We start from the raw sequence: 14291 nt of genomic DNA on the forward strand, positions 1-14291 counted from the left end.
AGCAACCATGCAGCTGACAAAGGTCTGAAAAAACGTCTGTTGACCCAGACTCATAGCAGCCGGACGCCGCTGCAGAGAACTACATTACTGTGTTGATTTGTCGTGGTGGACCTGTATCTAGACAGCATGTCCACTGAGACGGTAATGCACTGGCTGGTGAATCAATGTTCTTTTATAGCTACTAACAACCTCCAGCAGCTCGAGTCTGTAGGAGACACATTGCTGCCTTCGTTTCTTTTCTCAAAGAACAAAAACAGAGTTAAAAAATGATTCTGTTGAAAATCACAAAGGAAAACAGGATGCTAGTGATTACAGCTGATAATAGTCTCAAACATCTATATATATATACACTGTGTATATAGATGTAACAACCAATAGCTACACACTGCAGTGTTATCCTGGACTATTTATATCATGTTGTATTTCTCCAGTTTATTTCAGCTGGGACCGGCTTTATACAGAAGATTAAGCAGACGCAGCAAAACAGCTTTTATTTAACAGTGAGCGTATGTGAAGTAAAGGGTCATTGCAGATACATTTTCATAAACCAGGTGATGACATAATTTCCAGTACAGGTAAGGGTTATTGACAAAAATGTTTGAGGCAATTTTTCATTCATCAGATATACACAGTAATACGTTTTCTGCAAACCATGAAACTACAAATGAAGAACTTTACAGTTGTGCTAAAAGGTGTGCAATGACATGTCCTTGCTGGATTTTGGTGCACTCTTCTCTTCTGAGTTTAAGTGTTAATGACTAATACTTTTTAATGAGTTTGTGCAGCAGATCTTGCCAGTGTCCGGCAGCCTCGCCTCTGTCAGTGCGCCCCAGGGCTACACTGTAGCTTGACATCACCAGTGTGTGAATGTGTGTGTGAATGGGTGGATGATCGTGTATAGTGTAAAGCGCTTTGGGGTCCTTAGGACCAAGTAAAGCGCTATACAAATACAGACCATTTACCATTAACTGTATACTGACCACCAGCTGCACTCTGCCTGTAAATCTGCTCTACCTTCTGGCTGAAGTACCATCATGATCAATACATATGTAGTTACCATTGGAATAGCCATTTCTTGATCTATAGAGGTCAAGAGAGTTATTTCACAGAGTGTCTACAACCATCTGTAAACTGAAGTTAAAGGTCTGTCATGGTTTGGAACTCAGTTTCCCAATCATGAACGCCAAAAAGCTTGTGATAAGAAAGCATTTCTACATGACAGCGATCCCACGTGCTGATGCAGTAAAAGGATAGCAGTATCAGTCATGGCTTGGCCTCCCCTCAACATTACTGAAGCAGGGTGGCAGAGGATGGAACAGAAGGCAGCCTAAGAGAGTTCAGGCTCTGTCTTATTCTGACGTCTGGCTTTCATGCTGCAACTTGTCCTGTCAAACCCACACCTCAAAGTCTTCTCTTCACAGTTGAATCTTCACAGCTGAGACTTGCTTACTACGACCACTATTAAGGTCGAAGCTGTTGTCCTGTGAGCCACCTATCAGACAAGCTGTTAACTCTCAGAAACGTGTCCTCTGGTTCAGTCGTGTCTTTGGGTCTGCAGACCTCTTCCTGTCACAGTTTGTTTCTGAGCCTTTGGATGGTGAAGGAAACTGTACTCACTGACACCTTGACTTTCTTTGCAGCCTCTCTGTAGGACAGAACTACATTTTTAAGTGTTATGATGATCTGTCTCTCTTCCACTGTTAATTGCCTTGTTCTCAACATTTTTGTACCAACACACTACTTTCAGCAGTACAATACTGTTCAGCTGATGCACACGAGGGTCTGGTAACACCAGTGTGTGCCAACACTGCTTTTATGCAGACGGAGGGGGTTGGAAAAGTTGTAACAGCTGTAGGAATCAGTAGCAGCAGCTTTCAAGGCCTGATCAACCTCCATTGCTGCAGAACAGATTTAAATTGTTAACCCGTTTTGTTCCCTGAAAAAGGCCTTTTTTGTATAATTCATTATTTTTCAGTTTTGGGTAACCCTACTTTTTTTTCTTACTACTTTAAATATTTTTTATATTCCTCCCAAACCATAGAGACATGAAGGATGACTCTTGACTTAGCACTATATATAAAAAAAACAACTATGATCAACAATATTGGTAAACCTACTGGTCAAGTGGTTTCTCACACCTGGTAAATCGACTGGTTATCATAGCACTTTTCTCATTTACTCAATATAAAGCAGTTTATAAACCTGTTGCATTCACCTGAGCATTGTTTTATCTAATATTTTATCTAATATTCTCATTCCTATGGGTGTATCAGAGAGCAGCCTGGGGTTCAATATCTTGCCCAGGGCATGCAAGCTGGAGTAGCCAAGGACTGAACCTCTAACTTTTCACAGATGATGTGCTGCACTTCCTGAGCTACAGCCACATGTACATGCTAAAACGAAACTGCTGGTGTACCTTTGCACTTGCCTGTTTTACCAAATTTGTCATGATAGCAATGCGCGTCCTCTCTCCACGAAGATGGCGCCAGTGTGTACGGCAGGCCATCCTCGTCTCTGTTGTCGATCTCTTTTCCTTGATATTTGTTTATTATTTGTTATCTTTCTGGCACTATGCCACCCAGATGGTTATGCATTACTCACCTATGACCGGGATACTCTGTTGAATCTTCATTTCCCCCCCATGCTAGGTTGGATCAAGGCTGGAATTTGGGAGACGCTACCTTTCCACGTATCATCTCTTCTACTGGTTCATACGGTTCCCCTCTCTGCTCCCCGCCTAAGAAGCGCTATAGGAAGCGGGGCAAATGGAGTGGGTTACAGGTTCACTTAAAGGCTTACCTTAAAGCATCAGCTGCAGCTAATTCCCTCACCACCACGGGGATTATACGACTTCCATCCGCTTGGGATCCATCATCCTTCAGGCTGCTTAACCATCGCTGGATCTGTCCGGTCGGTAAACAAGCCTGTCCAGTTTCTCCGGTAGTCTCTCTGCCTGTTCGTGTTTGGATTGGGTCCCCCAGTGATGGTGTACTGCACAGGCATTTAAGCCAGTTAAGACGTGCATCCAGCAGAGATAAGATGCTGATCTCTCGGATGGCTTTATTAAACGCAAGATTGCTGGTGAATAAAACCTTCATCTTAAATGATCTCTTCCTCACCTCTCGGCTTGATGCTCTGTTATTGACTGAACTTGGATTCGTCCTGGTGAGTCCTCTTCCTTTTCAGAGCTACTACCTCCGGACTGTGTATTCTTCAGTTCACCGAGGCCCTCGGGAAGAGGTGGAGGCGTGGCCTCTGTTTTTATAAACAAACTTAAAGTTCGGCAACTGCCCTCTCCTACCTAATCTAGTTTTGAGGTTCAACTATTGGAGCTTGCCGGACCCCCAACGATTCTATGTGCTGTGATTTATTGACCACCTAAATATAATAGGTCTTTTATTTGTGAATTTGCTGACTTCTTAGGTTCATTTTTATTAAGTTATGACCAAGCTCTTATCACTGGAGATTTTAACATGCATATTTGTTGTGCTGATGACCCCCTAGCCAAGGATTTTCTTGCCCTAATTGACTCTTTTAACCTTACACAGTGGGTCAGGGAACCAACTCATCTTAAAGGTCATACCTTGGATTTGGTCCTCTCATATGCTTTGGATATTTGTACTATGGACATTGATAATACTGGTATTTTTGACCATTTTTTGGTCATGTTTGATGTTGAGCTATGTGCAATTGATTTAAATTCTAAAGGCTGTCATCACCCTGTACGTATCATTAACTCTGAGACTGTGGCTAACTTCAATACGACCTTTCTAAACTTCACTGATACAAACTGTTACACACCTCCATTGGTTTATGATTTTGCCAACGCTATGCTATCCACCTGTTGTTCCATCTTAGATACTGTGGCCCCTATAAAGACGAAACGTCCCAGAACTTCTCATAAACCATGGCTAAATGACACTATACGAGCCTTACGTCGTGCCTGCCGTCAATCTGAAAGGAGGTGGAAGAAAGACAGGCTTCAGATATCCTATGACATTCTTTGTAGGAGCCGCTTTCTCTACCAGAACTCTGTAAAGGCAGCTAAAGCAGCTTTCCTATCAGACATTATTGAGACTAATAGCCACAACCCTCAAATGTTATTCACAATTTTTAATTCAGTGATAAATCCCTGTCCGGACTCTTCGAGTTCGGCCTCTCAGGCTCTCTGTGAGCAATTTCTTAATCATTTTAGTGGAAAGGTTTTATTACTGAAGGCTTCACACTCTCACTCTCTTGTGCTGAATCCTGTTCTGGTTTTAGGATGCATGTCCACCTTTTCTCACTTTGAGCTGTTATCACTCCCCACTCTTAAGGGAATAATTGAACAACTGAGAAACTCAAACTCTGTGCACGATATCCTTCCATCCCGAATTATCAAGGAAGGTTTTGAGGAAATTGGGCCTTGCATCTTATTCTTAATGAATTTATCATTATTTGTGGGCTGTGTCCCGACTGCCTTTAAACATGCGGTAGTGCACCCCGTTCTTAAAAAAGCAATTTCGATCAGAAAGAATCTGCCAATTATAGGCCAATCTCGAAGCTTCCGTTTTTATTAAAAATTTTAGAGAAAGCCGTCTTTCTCCAAATACAGGCTTACTTAGTTGCAAATAATATCACTGACAAATACCAGTTTGGCTTTAATCCACACCATAGCACTGAAACGGCCCTGCTAAGAGTCTATAATGATCTTCCTGGATTTGCTGACTCTGGTCGCCCTGCCGTTTTAGTTTTATTGGATCTGTCTTCAGCCTTTGACATGGTTGATCATAATAGCCTCTTGAGGAGGCTAGAGCATGTTTTAGCATCAAGAGCATCAAGGGTTCTGCCCTTAACTGGTTTAATTCTTACCTCACAGATAGATCCTTCTCTGTTGTGATGGGAGGATACTCTCTCTGTTGCCCCTCTCTGCAGTGGTGTGCCCCAGGGGTCTGTATTGGGCCCTTTATTATTCTCTTTGTATATGCTACCCTTGGGCTCAATATTTGAAAAATACAATATTTCTTATCACTTTTACGCTGATGACATTCAAATCTATTGTCAACTGACTGATGATTTGTCAGCATCACTGAACTCCCTGTACGATTGCCTGAGAGAGGTTAAAGATTGGCTGTCAGAAAATTCTCTTGTTTTAAATGAGAAAAAAACTGAAGTTACGGTGTTCGACAGCCATATTCCTCGAGACCAGCTTGTTGCCCTGCTGGGGCCCCTAGCTAACTCTCTCTCTGATTCTATGCGTAACCTGGGTGTCTATTTGGATAACTCCTTTAAGCTCGACAAGCAAGTATCATCTGTAGTTAAATCTGTTTGGGTTTTTTTCAACTGCGCCAGATTTCTAAAGCTAAGCATTATATACCGCACAGGGACCTAGAAAAACTTATCCATGCTTTTGTGACCTCCAGGTTAGATTATTGTAATTCTCTCTACTGTGGTCTCCAAGCCTTCTCTCTTCGAAGGCTGCAACTCGTTCAGAATGCTGCGGCTCGCCTTCTTACTGGAACTAGAAAATTTGACCCTATTACTCCGGCTCTTGTTGATCTACACTGGTTACCAATCAAATATCGCATTGAGTTTAAATCTTGCTACTCACTTTTAAAATCCTGAATAACATTGCGCCCAGCTACCTCACTGACCTCCTCAATTTGTACACTCCTTGTCGTGCGTTAAGATCATCAGGTCAATTACTCCTGGCCCAACCTAAGTTTAGACTGAAGACCAGAGGCGATCATGCCTTTGCTTCAGCTGCACCCAACCTTTGGAATAGCCTCCCTGCTTCTATTCGAGCCTTGGACTCTATCCAATCCTTTAAATCAAGATTAAAAGCATATCTATTTGACTTGGCTTTCCTGACCAGTTAATACCCTTTTAAATCTTTTAAATTTGAAACTTTTAAATCTTTTATTAGATTTTATTAAATTTTTCATTTTTTTTAAATTAATTTTACTGCTGTTTTTGTCTTCTTAGCAGATTTTTGTATTTATCTAACTCTCCTGGTCTGTTAGTGCCTCTATCCTGTCTGTGCTAGTGCCCGATTTGTACCCTGTTATTGACTTATGTTGACTCTCCATAATACTGTGAAGCACTTTGGTGTGCCTTCGGGTTTTTAAATGTGCTATATAAATAAAATTGTATTGTATTGTTTCTCTGAAACCTTTCATGACTCATGTGCAAAGAGAAGAAGAAACTGCACACTTCACCTATGGAGAAGAAGTGTTACATTGTTTATTATGGTTTTACTCAAAAACACTGACATCATGAGAAATATTAAACAGCATGCTTGTGGAGAGAGGCACAGCAGTGAAACAGGAAAGAGTCAGCACGTTCATGTTCACTTTTCCAAGGCCAGAACATCTGGTCATAGATCCAAACATCTGTTTTGGATCTATGACCTTCATTTAGCCTGGAATGATTCAGCATTTTAAGCAGTCTAAGTATTTTTAATAGCACATATGTTACCACTTTAGGTACAAGAAAGAAATGACAAAGCCTCTGTTCTCATGATGCTGATGTACACCCTGATGTCAGATGCTCCAGTTCTATTCACGTATCATCAGCGTATTATGTGAGGAAGTGCACTTAGGCCATTTACATATTCTCCATCAGTACAGATGCACAGCAGGCAATAGCAAAGACTGATAGGTCCTCTGGTGTGCCAGAGAAGCTCAGGAGAGAATAAAACCGATAGGTGGAGAGTGCTTACAGGAAATGGACATCAGTGCAGAAAGAAGATTCATTTCCATGGGGATGTTTTAGATCCACATCTGAGCTGAGAGGCTGTAGCAGTGCAGCTGAGTGCTGCTCTGTCTGAAGCACAGATGGCGAGCTGTAAAGCACATGAGCTTCTGTTTAACAGCAAAGTTTAACGGTACTTCTTAACTTTAAAACAGAAAAGTATTCTCTCTCTGGCAGTTTGTTGGAGTGATTTGTTCTCTATAAATCTTAAATATTGGAACTGTGTAAACTCGCTGTTTGTAAAATCATTGCTGGATTCTGGTGCACAAAGAATAAATGATTACTTTATATTTCCAAATTAATGGAACAATATTTTGCGACTTGCTGAGAAAGTTTTTCTGTATCTCAGTGAGTCTTGTCAACAGAGCCAAGAGCATGTTAAAAAAAAAAAAAAAGCAGGAACTTTGTGGGAGTAAAATGCAACCAGTACAGGCCAAATGTGGCTTCATGCAGCTGCACACAGTGCATTTCACTGCATCCTTATCAATGTCAAACTTTCTGGTTCTTGAACATTTTTTCATCTGTCAACACAAGTGAACCCTTTTGAGTTTCCAAAGTCCCCGTTGCCATTAGTAACTGTGACTGACAAGTGCCTTAAGCTTATTTTATAATTACAACCTTTTTTTCTTAAGATAGAGAGTCCTGTTTAAAGATAATATCTACAATATTTTTCCTGTGCCCTAAATCAATTTCCAGACTGATCTGGCAGAAAGTCTGAACATCCCAGGTGAAAAAACGCAGAGTTCTGATTGATGGCTGCCCCACGTGGCCTTGAGCCTTATCCTGCTTCTCAAAAGCTTCTCAGCTGAAATAAACAGGGATTTGTCTTCACGCGTGTAGTCATGCTGTGTTTCTGGATCACAAGTGTTATCACCCAGGGCCCTATTTCAGGAAGCCGGTTTAGAAAACTCAGAGGGAAAAACGATACTCAGGGTTGAGTAACCCCGAACTGTCCAACTCGGAATATTCGGTTTCATAAAGGCTGATAACAATTAGTTCAATCAACGTGGAGTTGCTTTAACCCCAAGTTAAGCGCGCGCACGAGGATACATAAAGCCCTGATTAGTGGAGCACAGATTAAGCGAGTCACCATGGAGATGGAGGGAAAGAAGGCGCGGTCAATGTATTTTACAGCGCTTGAGGCCGAAAATTCTGATGGCAGTATAGGGCTTTGGAGCGTGATGTCACGGGGGTGGGCGATAACATGCAAATTTTGCGGAAAAAAAGTAACACAGCCTCAGCTGCAAAAGAAAGGGAGCATGCATGGCAAAACATAGCCGACAGAGTCAATGCGTGAGTGTTAATTTAAACATTGATCTAGGGATTTCCACCCATTTAACACGTTATTTTATTATATTTTATTTTATTTTTTATTTCATACATTTTATTTTGTGATGTGATGTGAGCGCAGGTGCAACCCAACAGGCCCCAAACGTTCCTGGCAGCAAGTAAAAATGAAATATAAAAATATAGTCCAAACAGGTAAGGTGTAATTGTATTATGAGCCATAGTGCTTGGTCTGTTTGTCTGATGTAAATCAATTGCAGTTAGAGGCTACATTAATTTCCCCTCTGTAAGCACTTATTGAAATTATCTGAGCACATTACAAGTACATATTTGCTTACTCTGTATGCTCAAATGTGACCTGTTATAGCCAACAGAAAACAAGCGGAGGCCTGAAAAACAGGTGGGGGTCCTCCACCACCACCACTCACAGAGGCTGAGCAGTTGGCTTCCACATTTTTGATAATGTTGGCAGCATCACATATGATCTTCACAGTGCAGAGAACACAAATTAGCATCCATTACTATAATGAAATAATTTGTTACTTTGAAATGCTACAGGGAACTATGTACCTGTACATTAATGCTGTGGAAAGACTTCCTGTTCACATAGTCTCCTTCATTTACTGAAGGAGCAATGATTGGAATGTGAGTGCCATCTATACAGCCAATCACGCCTGGGAACCGTGAGAATAAATGTAAAATTTAAGTAGTAGTTCAAATATCACCACATCATGAATTAAGTTTTGTTCATCCTGATACCTGCAATTTTGTGGCATCCCTCTTTGATAAATCTTGTGGGTCTATGACCGGGGAACACCACAAACGAGTACAGGAGACGTTTCAGTGCAACTGTAACATTCCTGACTGCCCGACAGACGGTAGCCTTGGAAACGTGCTCAGCGTCACCAATATTATACAGAAAGCTCCCGTTTGCAAAAAACCGAAGTGCAATACAAATAATATGCAATGAACTGAGAGCATGTCCGCGATGTGTCACATGAGCAATATTAGGCCTGAGGATGTTATTCAAATAAATTATAGATTGTGCTGAAAAACGGTAACGTTCACACAGAAAATCATCAGGAAACGATAAAATGTCCGAACGCGCTCTAATCACTCTCTCCCGGTGGAGAGCTCTGCAGAGAATTTGGGCTTCAACATCTACTGGCTCTTCAAGGAAGAGACACGCCATGTCTGACACTTCCTACAGTCAGGTTTCCGACAAAGAGGCGGAGAAAGTTAGGGTTAGTTGAAGTAAACCTGCTAGGGGGCAGGTTAGCTTCACGGAGTGTGTCGTCATAGTAACTCGCTCAGAATTAATCTAAACTCGCTTTGTGAAACCGAAAACCCAGAGTTTTCGTTAACTCATGGTATACTTACTCATAGTTTGCTCTAAACCGGCTTCCTGAAATAGGGCCCAGGTCATGATTTGAATCCTCTGTATATTGTGTTTCCTCCATGTCTTCGATGATGTTCTAACATTATGCTGAGCTCTAGGTGACTGGTGATTGGATGGAGATGAAGAAAGCCATTATTGACTCTCTGCTGGGGGAACATGACTGCAATTTTCTTAAACTGTACCTCAGTGAGGTTTTGTTTTTCCTTTATCGGATGGTATATGGGTGTCATGGTTCACGAGTCTGCCCGGCTAGCCCCACCAGGCTACATGGTTCGGGCTTCTGCTTTTGGCCCACACTCCTGTTTCCAGTCACGCTGCTGTTGTGCTTATTTGCCATTTAAAGCCGGGACACAGATCCTCTCATCGCTGGATGATTGTGCGACACACGTTAGTGTTCAGACTCTAGCTTTCCTGAACGCTTTTCTTTGTGAGTGTGCGTCTTTGTTGTAACTACCTTCTTCTGTGTACAGTTTCCCCAGACCTGCACCCAAATCTGACGTCTGGGACGTGAGTGAGTTGGTGTGTGGAACCGTGAGGTGGAGTGTGAGAGGGCCATTCCCTTTCCCGGAAATCCCTTTTGGACCCTTGGAACCCCGGATTTCCCCCTCTTGAATATATATATGTATCGCACCTGGTGACTGTGTGAATAGAAACAACTGTCTTGGACTGTGAATCCCGGTCTGCACCTGAGTAAACTCCTTTGCCCGTGACAGTGGGGCAGTGAACTTTGAATTGCATCCACTGACACATTAAAGTTTCTGAGCTCTAACATGCAACCTCAGAAACAGCAGCACCAAGAGCGCACTCAGCCTTAATCTCGTCCTAGTCCCCTTATCATTATTGCTTTTATATTTTTGTTCTTTAGAGATTTCTATCATCATTTTCTGTGATGTCTCTGATTGCAGTAGGTGGCACTCACAGGGATTGGGGATTCGATTAAACTAATGAGTTCATAACCAACTTTGTTTGACTACTTATCCCGATCATGTCATATGAAGGCTGTGTGCAGGCAGAAGTGGTGAAATGGAGGTGAAAAGTGCATTCTGAAAAACAGCTTTACTGCTGATACCCAGTCTAACTAAACTGAAAATACCAAATAAACTTACACAGACAGGTAGCCAAAGCACACAGCATGAGATGAAGGTAGATCGCAAGACAGACCAAAGAAAACACAGGGCTTAAATACACAGAGGGAGCAATCAGGGAATGAGAGAGAGGAGGGAAACACAGCTGGGGCAAATCAGGGCTGATGAGACAAAGGAAGCAAAATCAGATGCATTAACATGAGACACGGACTTTCACAGTAAAACAAGAACCACAGACTGAACCTACAGACACAGACTCACAAGCAGGCACTGCAACAGAGGGAACAGAGACGAAGAACCAGGGCAGACACAGACACTGACTGGACACAGAACAGAGGGAGTATGGAAACCAACACGTAAGAACTACATAATCACACACCAAGAAGAACTGGAGAAAATAGAAATGCAAAACAGAACCCAAAACCTTAACAATAATAAGATGAGAACACAAATAAAGGTACAAAACTGAAAACGATACTCGTCCCCCTCTTAGCCTCGCTGGAGTTTTTTGTTTATGAGTGAAGAACCTTTTTAATCCTGCGAAAAATGACTTCCTATGTTTTTGTTACTTTCACATGAAGAAAATGCTTTACAACCAATATTTACTTGTTGGGTTTAACTTTTTGTTGCCAAACACAAACAGAAAGGAATTTTATTTGTGCTTATAAGATTACTGCACACACACAGTACATGCCCACTGCTGCCCTTCAGTACATTTGATCAAGAGCTGCTGACTGGCTGAGTGAGCTCACCGTAAATCCATTTATGTTCTCAATGTGAGTTAAACTGTGTGTTACTTTTTGCTGTATGGGGAATAAGCATTGATTTGTGATATTTTTGATATCTGGTGCTCCATCTGACGGCATTCTATCTCCCACTGGCTGCAGTTTAATCTGAGGGGGGAGGAGAGTCAGGGGAGGCGAGCGGCTGCAAACACTCATATCCATGATTACATTGAGTGAAATTGAAAACAGAGGTGAGCTGATACGAGTGATGTGCGAGCGAAATCGTCACTTCTCCCGTTATTTGCGTTTGAGTTTTCATTATGAGACATCACTGAGCCATCTTCCCATCAAGAAATCACCACAGTGTGGCAAGACGGTCTCAGATAACAGCACGTTGCCTAAACCCCAGCCGAGTCAATATTGCATTTAAAGAGCGAATGAACATATGGTGTGCTGCCAGAGACAAAAGTTTGATTCGAATAGCTGCAAAACTTCTTCATCTTGTTTTGAGCGCTTCATCTATTTATCTCAGCGTGTATCATTAGTTTACAAAGCCAGTAACTGTTGACTTAGAGCTTCCACATCTGTCATGCAAGAGTATATTCCGCTTGCATTAGAATGAAGCTTCTGTGTTCTCAGCTAAGATGATTTTCTACATTTACTTTTATATTTGATTATTTTGCTGCTGCTGTTGTTGTGTGGATCCAAGACTGTAAACACACATCAAATGCACACACAGCTTGGAGCAAACACAAGTCAGAACACGCAGCAGTGTTGTCCTTTGTGTGAGCAGCACTGATGGGCTGGCTTCAGACACAAAGACAGCAATGAAAAGCCAGGTCAGTCTGTCTTTGACAACATTTATTTTTTCCTTTTCTACCTTAAAAAAAAGTTGAGTTCATTAACTCAACCACTGATTTTTATTCTTTACAGAGTACCTTAAACCGGCAGTTTCCCAGGTGATCAAAAGCACAGCTGACCTGTTTCCAGAACATTAGTGACAAAGTGACCAGAATAAAGTCTAGGATCGTAGACTTCAGTTAGTGAAGTCAAGCAGAGCATTTTCCCTTTTACAACTTTTGACTTTTGGGACTTTGTGACCCAAACCAAGAGCTGAGAGAGAAACTGAGAGACATGCACAGGCTTCCCAGGCCAGTCACACTGTAAAGCACAGCTTGCATTATTGTGTTTTCAACTATATAATGTTTGGAAAAACATGATATTATATCCATCAAGAGATGAAACTGGTGGTTATGAAACTGGCAGGCTGGGTTTTTACAGACTAGATGTGTCACCTCTGTTGGAAATTAAAAACACAGTTTAGAGGCACTTCTAGTTTTCAGACCTGATAGCTGTAGTCTCTTATTTGTAATAATGCTAACCAGACTAGTATTTTAGTACAGAACGATAGATAGACGAGATATTCAGTCAGTGTGACTCAAGCTTTGGAAGCTGAAAGGAGGGAGTGTGGGAAAGTGCTGGAAAAATGTGATGCAAAGGACCAAAATGACAAAGCAGGCCTGGGCTGAGTAAAACAAAAAAATAAAATAATGGAGATGCAGCTCAGAAGGAAGACATCAGTGAGGTGCTTGGGTTACCACTGTTCTGATAGAGGAGACAGGAACCTGTTTATAGCTTTAAAGGCCGGACTCTGTACTCTGTAAAGTATTATAGCCTGCTAGGCTCCTGTGCATGATGCAGGTAAAGGTAGCTTAGCCACCATTAACACTGTGGCAGCAGATTGTCCCAAGCAGCTGGGAAACCAGAGGGGACTGGCTGATGGTGAGCAGGAAGCCCAAACGGTACACCACCAAGTTCTTTCTCCACTCAGTGGAGAAAACAGTCTGGTTATTGGTGACAGTTCTGAGAAACAGCCTACAGACACCTGCAGCCATTTAGGTAGCTGTAGGTGGCATAAAAGGAACCCAGAAACTGCTGGGTAAGGGTAAACGCTGATACAATAACATTATAATTCACACTGGTGGTAAGGACACTTGTTACATCAACTGGACGCCACTAAAATTAATATTGAATCCAGCTCCTCGTTTGTTTCTTCTTCACTCACCTCTTTTCACGTTCTGTGTGTTTATACATCACTCTCATTGGTTATTATTAATATCTGGCTCTTCCACAGTGTGTCTTTTGTCCTGTCTTTTGTCCCCTGGCTACCCCTCCCTGAGGTTGGTTCTGCTTGAGGTGTCTTCATGTTAAAAGGAGGTTTTATCAATTTGAACAGCAAGAACTATATGTCAGAAATGATACTGTCTAATATAATCAATATTAATATTGATAAAAGAGAATTTATGTCCTGGGTGCATTAAGGAGCTTTAAATATTTTCTAAATCTCTATGAAATCAGTTTTTGCTGCTGTCTTACAGCGCACACTTTGATGACCTCACCCTCACTGGAAAAAGCAAGAGTTTTCAAGGTCAGCATAGATGGAGGCATCCCTGCTTGAAAATCCAATTCTGCAATCAATTTGAGATTGGTTAACACGTAAGGAGCAGGTTTCCATCAGCAGCTGTTCCATTTTGTCTCCATAATTAAATTTGCCTCTCTTTTTAACTGCTTCCCTGCCTCCTTGGTGAGCCATTTCTGTCTTGTGCTCACTCTCTCACACACAAATATCTGCCTTCTGTATCCCACTCACTCTTTTGAATCCCACTGAGAAGTGCACTCAGGCTTGTAAAGCAAATAGCTTCAGTTCCCATCCACAGTAAATATTTTCCAGCTGCCATCGAGGCAGAGGGAGGAATTTAAATATTTATCACCTGTAATAACTGTCACATCCACCCCCAACACCTGCTGTTCAGGTCACACAGACATACACAAGCAGATATAGAGGAGGCAGTAAAAGTGAAATGCACATTTATCATGCTACATCTCACCTCGGCCAGTGTTTTAAATAAAATGCTTCATGCGCAGTATATGTAAATCCCAAATGGATGTGATAGCAGCGGGCGAGTGCTGTTATCACATCCATTTGGGATTTACATAGAAATTCATTCAGTGTACTTCTAGGATAACGGGAAATTATTCCTTTAGCTAGCATCTTGTGCACCT

This window comes from Astatotilapia calliptera, chromosome 1 (assembly GCF_900246225.1).
Source record: "Astatotilapia calliptera chromosome 1, fAstCal1.2, whole genome shotgun sequence".
Lineage (NCBI taxonomy): Eukaryota > Metazoa > Chordata > Actinopteri > Cichliformes > Cichlidae > Astatotilapia > Astatotilapia calliptera.